The sequence below is a fragment of the Phyllostomus hastatus genome, unplaced genomic scaffold (assembly GCF_019186645.2).
Source record: "Phyllostomus hastatus isolate PE091 unplaced genomic scaffold, TTU_PhHast_1.1 phas_contig_41, whole genome shotgun sequence".
NCBI lineage: Eukaryota > Metazoa > Chordata > Mammalia > Chiroptera > Phyllostomidae > Phyllostomus > Phyllostomus hastatus.
The window spans coordinates 8,771,390-8,780,583 of NW_025333876.1; the positions used below are offsets into that span (position 1 = coordinate 8,771,390).

A 9,194-nucleotide genomic window follows, 5' to 3' on the forward strand; every position below is an offset into this window, starting at 1 on the left:
TAAGTGAAATAAAGGAAAATGTACAGGGAAGCAACAGTAACTGGAAGGAAACTGGGACTCAAATCAATGGAGTGGACAAGAAGGAAGAAATAAACATCCAACCAGAACATAATGAAGAAACAAGAATTCAAAAAAATGAGGAGAGGCTTAGGAACCTCCAGGACATCTTTAAACATTCCAACATCTGAATTATAGGGGTACCAGCAGGGGAAGAGGAAGAGCAACAAGTGGAAAAGTTATTTGAACAAATAATAAAGGAGAACTTCCCCAATCTGGTGAAGGAAATAGACTTCCAGGAAGTCCAGGAAACTCAGAAAGTCCCAAAGAAGTCGGACCCAAGGAAGCACACACCAAGGCACACCATATCACATTACCCAAGATTAAAGTGAAGTAGAGAATCCTAGAAGCAGCAAGAGATAAGGAGCCAGTGACCTACAAAGGAGTTCCCATCAGATTGTCAGCTGATTTCTCAAAGAGACCTTGCAGGCAAGAAGGGGCTGGAAAGAAGTATTCCAAGTCATGAAAGGCAAGGACCTACATCCAAGAGTGCTCTATCCAGCAAAGCTTTCATTTAGAATGGAAGGGCAGATCAAGTTCAAGTTAAAGGAGTTTATCATCACCAAGCCCTTATTATATGAAATGTTAAAGGGACTTATCTAAGAAAAAGAATATAAAAAACATGTACAGTAAAATGATGGGAAACTCACAATTATTTTTTTAAGATTTTATTTATTTATTTTTAGAGAGGGAAGGGAGGAAGATAGAGAGAGAGGGAGAGAAACATCAGTGTGCGGTTGCTGGGCGTCATGGCCTGCAACCCAGGCATGTAGCCTGACTGGGAATCGAACCTGCGACACTTTGGTTCGCAGCCTGCGCTCAATCCACTGAGCTATGCCAGCCAGGGTGGAAACTCACAATTATTAACAACCACACCTAAAATAAAAGCAAAAACTAAGCAAACAACTAGAATAGGAACAGAATCACAAAAATGGAGATCACATGGAGAGTTAGCTACAGGGGCGTGGGAGGAGGGGAGAGCGGGGAAAGGTAATAAGAATAAGTAGCATAGATGGTAGGTAGAAAATAGACAGGGGGAGGATAAGAATAGTATGGGAAATGTAGAAGCTAAAGACCTTATAATTATGACAGAGAAACATGAACTAAAGGGGGGAATCTGGGTGAGAGGGGTGTGCAGGGTGGAGGGCAGTGGAGGTGGGGATGGGACAACTGTAATAGCATAATCAATAAAATATATATTTTTAAAAGACTTAAAAAAAAAGAAGACATAAACATTGTAAATATATATGCACCCAATATAGAAGCATCCAAATACCTAAAGAAAATCTTGGAGGACTTCAAGAAAGATACTGATAGCAACACAATTATAGTGGGGGAATTTAACACCCCACTATCAAAAATGGATAGATCTTCCAGACAAAATATCAACAAAGATATTGTGGCATTGAACAATGTCCTAGATGAAATGGACTTAACTGATATATATATATAGCCTTCCTTCCCAAAGAGGCAAAAATACACATTCTTTTCAAATGCACATGGAACATTTTCAAAGGTAGACTACATGATAAGACACAAAACAAGCCTCAACAAATTCAAGAACATTGAAATCATAGAAAGCATTTTCTCTGACCACAAGGGACTGAAACTAGAAAACAACCTCAAGGACAAAACTCAAAAACACTCAAACTCATGGAGATTGAATAACAATGAATGGGTCAAGAATAAGATTAAGGAAGAAATCAAAAAGTTTCTGGAAACAAATGAAAAATTAACTCACAACAATCCAAAACTTATTGGACACAGAAAAGGCAGTCCTGAGAGGGAAGTTCATAGTGATACAGGCCTACCTAAAAAAGACAGAAACACTTCAAATAAACACCCTAACCCTACATCTACAAGAACTGGAGGAACAACAACAAAGACAGCCCAGGGCAAGTAGAAGGAAGGAAATAATCAAGATAAGAACAGAATTAAATGACATGGAGACTAAAAGCACAATTCCAAGGATCAATAAATCCAGGAATTGGTTCTTTGAAAAGATAAACAAAATCGACAAGCCTTTAAGCAGACTCATCAAGAAAATAAGAGAGAGTATCCAAATAAACACAATCAGAAATGAAAGAGGAGAGATTACAACAAATACCACAGAAATACAAAAGATTATAAGAAATTACTACAAAAAACTATGCGCCAAGAAATTTGAAAACCTAGGTGAAATGAACAAATTTCTAGAAAAATATAATCTTTCAAAACTGAAGAAGTAGAAAGCCTGAACAGACCAATAACAGCTGAGGAAATTGAAGCAGTAATCAAAAAACTCCCAACATACAAAAGCCCTGGACCAGACAGTTTCACAGGAAAATTTTACAAAGCATTTAAGGAAGAGCTAATCCTTATCCTTCACAGATTATTCCAAAAAAATCCAAGAAGATGGAAGACTTCTAAACTCTTTTTATGAAGCCAATATCATCTTAATCCCAAAACCAGATAAAGACACAACAAAGAAAGAAAACTTTAGGGCAATATCACTGGTGAACACAGACGCTAAGATCCTCAACAAGATACTGGCAAACCACACCCAGCAATACATTAAAAAGATCATACACCATAGACTAAGTGGGATTCATCCTAGGGATGCAAGGATGGGACACTATTCTCAAATCAATAAACATAATACATCCCATAAACAAAAAGAAACACAAAAATCACATGATCATATTAATAGATGCAGAAAAAGTATTTAATAAGGTACGGCACCAATTTATGATTAAAACACTCAGCAAAGTGGGAATACAGGGAGCATTCCTCAACATAATATAGGCCATATACGAGAGACCTACAGTCAACATCATACTCAATGGGCAAAAACTTAGAGCATTCCCACTAAGATCAGGAATAAGACAAGGGTGCCTGCTTTCACCACTCCTATTCAACACAGTATTGGAAGTCCTAGCCATAGCAATCAGATAAGAAAAAGAAATAAAAGGCATGCAAATTGGAAAGGAGGAAACAAAAGTGTCATTGTTTGCAGATGACATGATAGTGTATATAGAAAATCCTATAGACTCCACCAAGAAATGTTGACCTAATAAGTGAATTTGACAAAACAGCTGAATACAAAGTCAATACTCAGAAATCAAAGGCATTTTTGTACACCAACAATGAAATAATCAGAAACATAAATCAGGAAGAAAAAAACCCATTTGACATAGGAACAAGAAAAATGAAGTACCAAGAAATAAACCTAACCAAGAATATAAAAGACCTCTACTCAGAAAACTACACAACACCGAAGAAAAAAATTAAGGAAGACATAAACAAATGGAGGCATGTACCATGCACATGGATTGGAAGAATTAACATCATCAAAATGGCCATACTACCCAAAGAAATTTATAGATTCAATGCAATCCCTATTAAAGTACCCATGACATATCTTACAGATAAATTAAAAAAACGTTTCAGAAATTTATATAGAACCATAAACAATCCCGAAGAGCCACAGCAATTTTGAGAAAGAAGAACAAAGCAGGAGGGATCATAATATCTGTATCAAACTGTATTAGCCACTGTAATCAAAACAGCCCAGTACTGGAATAAAAACAGGCACAGAGACCAATGGAACAGAACAGAGAGCCCAGAAATAAACACAAGTCTCTATGGTCAATTAATACTTGACAAAGGGGGAAGAAGCATAAAATGGAGTAAGAGCAGACTCTTCAAAAAACGGTGTTGGGAAGTCTGGACAGATACATGCAAAAAAAAATGAAACTGCATCACCAACTTACATCACACACAAAAATAAATTCAAGGTAGATAAAAGACTTAAATATACGTCGTGACACCATAAAAGTCCTAGAGGAAAACATCAGCAGGAAAATCTCAGACATTCCACACAGCGACATCTTCATGGATATTTCCCCTAAAGCAAGGGACATAAAGGAAAGAATAAACAAATGAGACCTCATCAAATTAAACAGCTTCTGCATGACCCCAAAAAACAGCATTAAAATTGAAAAGAGAGCCAACCATATGGGAAAACATATTTGCCAATGACACCTCGGACAAGGGCTTGATCTCCAAAATACATAAGGAACTCACATGACTCCACTCCAGAAAGACACACACACACACACAAAATTAAAAAACGGGCAAAAGAGTTGAACAGACACTTCTCCAAGGGGACATACAGAGGGCCCAGAGACACATGAAAAGATGCTCAGCATCACTAGCCATCAGAGAGAGGCAAATTAAAACCACAATGAGATACCACTTCACACCAATCAGAATGGCCATCAGAAACAAATCAACCAACAAGTATTGGAGAGGATGTAGAGAAAAGGGAATCCTAGTGCACTGTTGGTGAGAATGCAGACTGGTGCAGCCACTATGGAAAACAGTATGGCATTTCCTCAGAAAACTAAAAATGGAACTGTCTTTTGACCCTGCAATTCCACTGATGGGAGTATACCCTAAGAACCCTGAAACAGCAATTCAAAAGAACTTATGCACCCCAATGTTCACAGCAGCACAATTTACAACAGCCAAGTGCTGGAAGCAACCTAAGTGCCCATCAGTAAATGAGTGGACCACAAAACTATGGTACATTTACACAGTGGAATACTACGCAACAGAAAGAAAGAAGGAGCTCCTATCCTTTGAGACAGCATGGATGGAAATGGAGAGCATTATGCTAAGTGAAATAAGCCAGGCAGTGAGGGACAAATACCATATGATCTCACCTTTAACTGGAACATAATTAACAAAAAAAAAAGCAAGCAAAATCTAACCAGAGACATTGAAAGTAAGAACAATCTGACAGTAACCGAGGGGGAGGTGGGGGTAATGAGGAGAAGGGTTTTCAGGAACTACCGTAAAGGACACCTGGACATAACCAATGGGGAGGGTGGAAGCAAGAGAGGGAGGTGGGTTTGGCTGGAGTCGGGGGAGTGGTGGGGGGGGGCAGGAAATGCAGACAACTGTAATTGACCAACAAATAATTAAAAAAAAAAAACCTGGAGTGAACTCATGGGGTATAATGGAGTTAATCAGTAATAGAACATGCTGGTCCTTAGCATTCCTGCTCAAGAAAACTGCCTGGAGGCAGTGAGCCTAGGCTCCAAAGGGAGGCCCACTCCATTCAAAAGCCAACTTTAATTCTTAAGAAGATCCTTACCATCCTAACTTAGAGGCTTTAGGATCTGCTTATGCCACAATGTTGTACCCATTAGTTAACAATAAGTACAAATCACTGATACAAAATATAAGATTTTTCATTTGTCCTCCAGAAAAATTCTTATGAATGTGAAATATTGGCACACAAACAAAAAGTATGCAATTAATGAAAATTTTTAAATCCTCACCTAAGGCTATGTTTACTGATTTTAGAGGGAAGAACATTAATGTGAGAGAGAAACATGGATTGGTTGCCTTCCATATGCTCCTGACCAGGGATCGAACCTGCAACCTTTTTGGTGTATGGGACAATGTTCTAACTAACTGAGCCACGGAGGCATGCAATTAACTTAAAATTACCTGTCACAATTAAGTTGATATAGTCTAGATGGTGAGCAACATAAAGTTTTCATATAGTAAATGGCGAAGAGTAAGCAATGTCAAATTTCCATCCTAATTTTAGCCTAACCATTATTTCCAACATTTTCTTTTAATAATACTTTCTAAACCAAACTATAAATCAGATAACATCAGCCTTCAAAGTACTAAGAGAACAGCTGACTAATAGTGAAACTAGTGGCCCAAGCTGGCTACCTTCAAACGCCGGGAGCCACACACAGGTGCTCTTCTTAATAAAGTCCCGCTTCACAGGGCTGCACCCACCCAGCATGGGATAGTAACCCCCCAAATCTGTGCAATTTGTAGGCCCAGTTCTGTTGAAAGAAATTACTAAGCAATAGGCTTTTTGAAAAGGAAAGAAATTCAGAGAATTTTTCGAGCTGGAAGTTAGTCACCGTAGGGATTATCAAACTCAACCCTTCATTCTGATTAGGATATTTTGCTCCTTGTTACAAATTATTTACAAAGTAAGACAAAGTAAATTATCTTCTGTATTTCAAGCCCACAATTTTTAAAAAGTCAGTAAGGAATAATTTTTAGAAATTTCGCATTATTATAGCAACAAAATTAAAAGAGCTTTTCAAGAAAAGACTGCGCTGGTCTGGATTTTCCAACACAAGGCAGAACACCACCTCCCCCCTCCCGCCCCCTCCACCCCCCCAAAGCTTCCCAAAACCCTTCCTGTGTGTTTACAGCCAATTTATCAGCTTCAACACTTCCCCCACCTACACACACACAGACACACACAGACACACACAGTGGGATTTAGGAGCCCAGGGCTGGCAATTTACAATACAGCATTTAAAATAACAAATTTACAATAGCTTATTGTAAAAACATTCCCCTCCCACCAAAGGAAAGTCCCTCCCACCAACCCTGTGATTTGCTAAAAAATGTGTACAGCTCCAATTTATACTTGAATCAAACTACAGGGTCCAGCCCAAATAACACCCCTTTTTTATTACATAATCTTTTACCTCACAATTGCCAGCATGTAATTCTATAACAGAACAACATCACACTCAAGCATGCCATATGACATTTTAGGTGAAATGTTCAAATTAAAACTGTGAGTTATTACACCCATATTTATTACCCTACCAACCACACTGAAGCAGGTGTCACTTCTGCAGGAGCCTGCATTTCAAACTGGACAGAGGCTAGAAGAGTCCTTTCCAGTTCTAAAATGCCATGATTCTAGTAATTCACTGTAGTAATTCTGCATGACATCTTCTGCTCAGATACCACTTTACATTGCTTGACATTTGGAGATTTATTTATATTCAGCATCTTTAATTTGAAAGGTATGCTGATTTATTCATTCAACAGTAAGTACCCCATATTACCTGGATAATGAGACCAATTGTATGAAGCTAACATAGTGTCTTGTTAATTATGATTTACAACAGACTTTGTTAAACAATCTTTGCATTCTTATTTCGGAAGATTTTTCTGTTTCTAACTTAGTATAACAGTTGCTACAGAAAAAAAGATGAAAGATAAAAACGACTTAGTATCTTGATTTGGCACTCAGAAACAGTGATACATCACACAGGGACTAAAAAGATTTCACAAAACTTCCTAATAACCAGCCACCAGTTACTTCTCCATTATTAAAGAAGCTCCTCGACTACTAAGTAGAAATTTCAAGAGAATAGCTGTATGAAGATCACACATATTTTGTGACTTTCATTCAAGACTACATTCAAGTTTCTTGGTAAAAGGTGCACCAACTCTCCTTTAAAAATGTACATATTGGCTGACTGCTTTGGGAAGAGCGCCTCTGGGCGCTTGGGTTTTACCTGCCAAATGGACCTGTGGTTTACAAGTGAGAGTTAAACCACTTTAACTCTCACTTATGAGAGTTAAACCTGTGACACTCTCACTTATGTCCCATATGTGGGTGAAAACACCAAAGTTCTCGTTTAAAACTTGGTCAACATAAGGAGATCCACAAACAACGTGTCCTTCCACGGTTGTCCCAGCAAGAGAGGACTTGTCACTGGAGGGTCTCGGAGCGCAAGGCCGGGAGCCGAAGACCCAGGACCCTACTCGTAGCAGGCAGGTGTGTCCACCATCCCTGACACTGAGACATGGGACCAGCACAACAGTAGGGTCTGTGCGCGCAAGCACGTCGCCGATAGGTACGCCATTCTTACTGTTCCAGACGAGGCACGAGGGGAAGGACAGGGGATACTGGGAGCACAGCAGAGCTCGCCCTCCCCAATTCTGCGAGTTAAGTCGTGTACGGTAGCGTCAGAGACCAGCCCCGAGCCCGTGGCGCCCGCCAGAGACCCGGAATCCGGGTTGCGGCCTTGAGAACTGAAAACTGGGGGCGCCGGAGCAGCCCCGACCGAGGGGACGTGAGACAGCGCGGCCCGAAGGGGGAGGGGACGGGCGACGTCGCTGCCCTTGGATGAGGGGGAGGGACGAGCGACAGTGCTGCCAGAGGAGGAGACGCGTCCGGACTTCGGTGGAGGCGGGACGCTCGCGTTTGCTTTCCTTCGCAGGCCAGCCCCGCGCAACAAAGCGGCGCCTCCCGCCCCAACTTCCCCGCAGCCGACTAGGGCCCGCGACGTTAGCTAACAGGACGCTGCCGCGGCGGATTCGGGCGAGGCCCTGGCTCACAGAACTTTCCGGCCCCGACCCGCCCGCCTCACCTCGGCTCGGTCTACCGCCGTGGGGGCGCCCTCGTCCGTGGCTCTGAGCCCTGGCGCGCCAGGGGACCCGGCGCCGGTGGTGGCAGCGGCTGGTGACCCCGCGGGGACTCGGGCGTCCCGGGCGGCGGCGCGGACAGCAGTAGCTCCATCTTCTCGGGTGCTCGCGCCGCCGCTCCGACGCGCCGACCCAAGTGGGACATTCGCTACATTGTTAGCATTCCACGGTCGTCACGTGACCACGCGTCACGCTCGGCCCGCCCCGCCCACGCTTCCTGGTCCCGCCGCCACCTGCGGCCTGGCACTGTCCCCGCCCCCCCAGCCCAGCCCGAGCAGCACGCTCGTTGCGAGTTGCTCGCTGTACCTAAGGCCGCTCTCCTCTGGAGAGTCTTAACCCAACCCCGAGGCAAACAGGAAGTTAACAGGCGTGGGGGAGCCACCAAGTTGGTGTCAGCCACCGAAAGTGAGCGCAGAGGGTGCAGACAGCTTCCAGGTCAGGAGATCAAGTCACAGAGAAGGACGTCAGATAAACGCCCAAATTCTATCTTTTAACTTAATCGCGCCCGGTACCTTGCGCGTTTTGTGCACAGAAAGTGTTGTATGATGTATACAAAGATGTAGTGATGTTAACCAGCAAGTGACATCTCAGCTGCCCTGCCGGGCTGACTTTACACTAGAGGCGACGGAGTTGGTACCAGGACGTGTGCAGGGACGGGGAGCACAAATACTAACACAGGACACCAAATCCTCAACCTAACATTACACTGTGGCCCTGATTCTGAGGGCTACTATCATTTTAAAAGCCAACTCAATTTCCTTTTCATTAATTCTCGGGAAGTGTTTAGATGTTAATCTTGGAAGAGAAAAAAAAAAAAACCCACTGATGACGACTCAAACAACCTCTCCAGTGCCTGGCAGTATAAATCCATCAAGTCCTCCTTT

The 9,194-nt window shown here is 42.2% G+C and overlaps 1 protein-coding gene across 2 annotated transcripts in view; it reads right to left on the bottom strand.

The window, feature by feature from the left end:
* Window positions 1-8,476, bottom strand: part of LATS2 (large tumor suppressor kinase 2) — a 104,416-nt gene extending 95,940 nt beyond the window's left edge. For both annotated transcript variants that reach the window (XM_045844780.1, XM_045844779.1), the window contains exon 1: window positions 8,256-8,476. The gene's annotated coding sequence lies outside the window, so the exon portion shown is untranslated. The remainder of the gene's footprint in view (window positions 1-8,255) is intronic.
* Window positions 8,477-9,194: the final 718 nt, after the last annotated feature.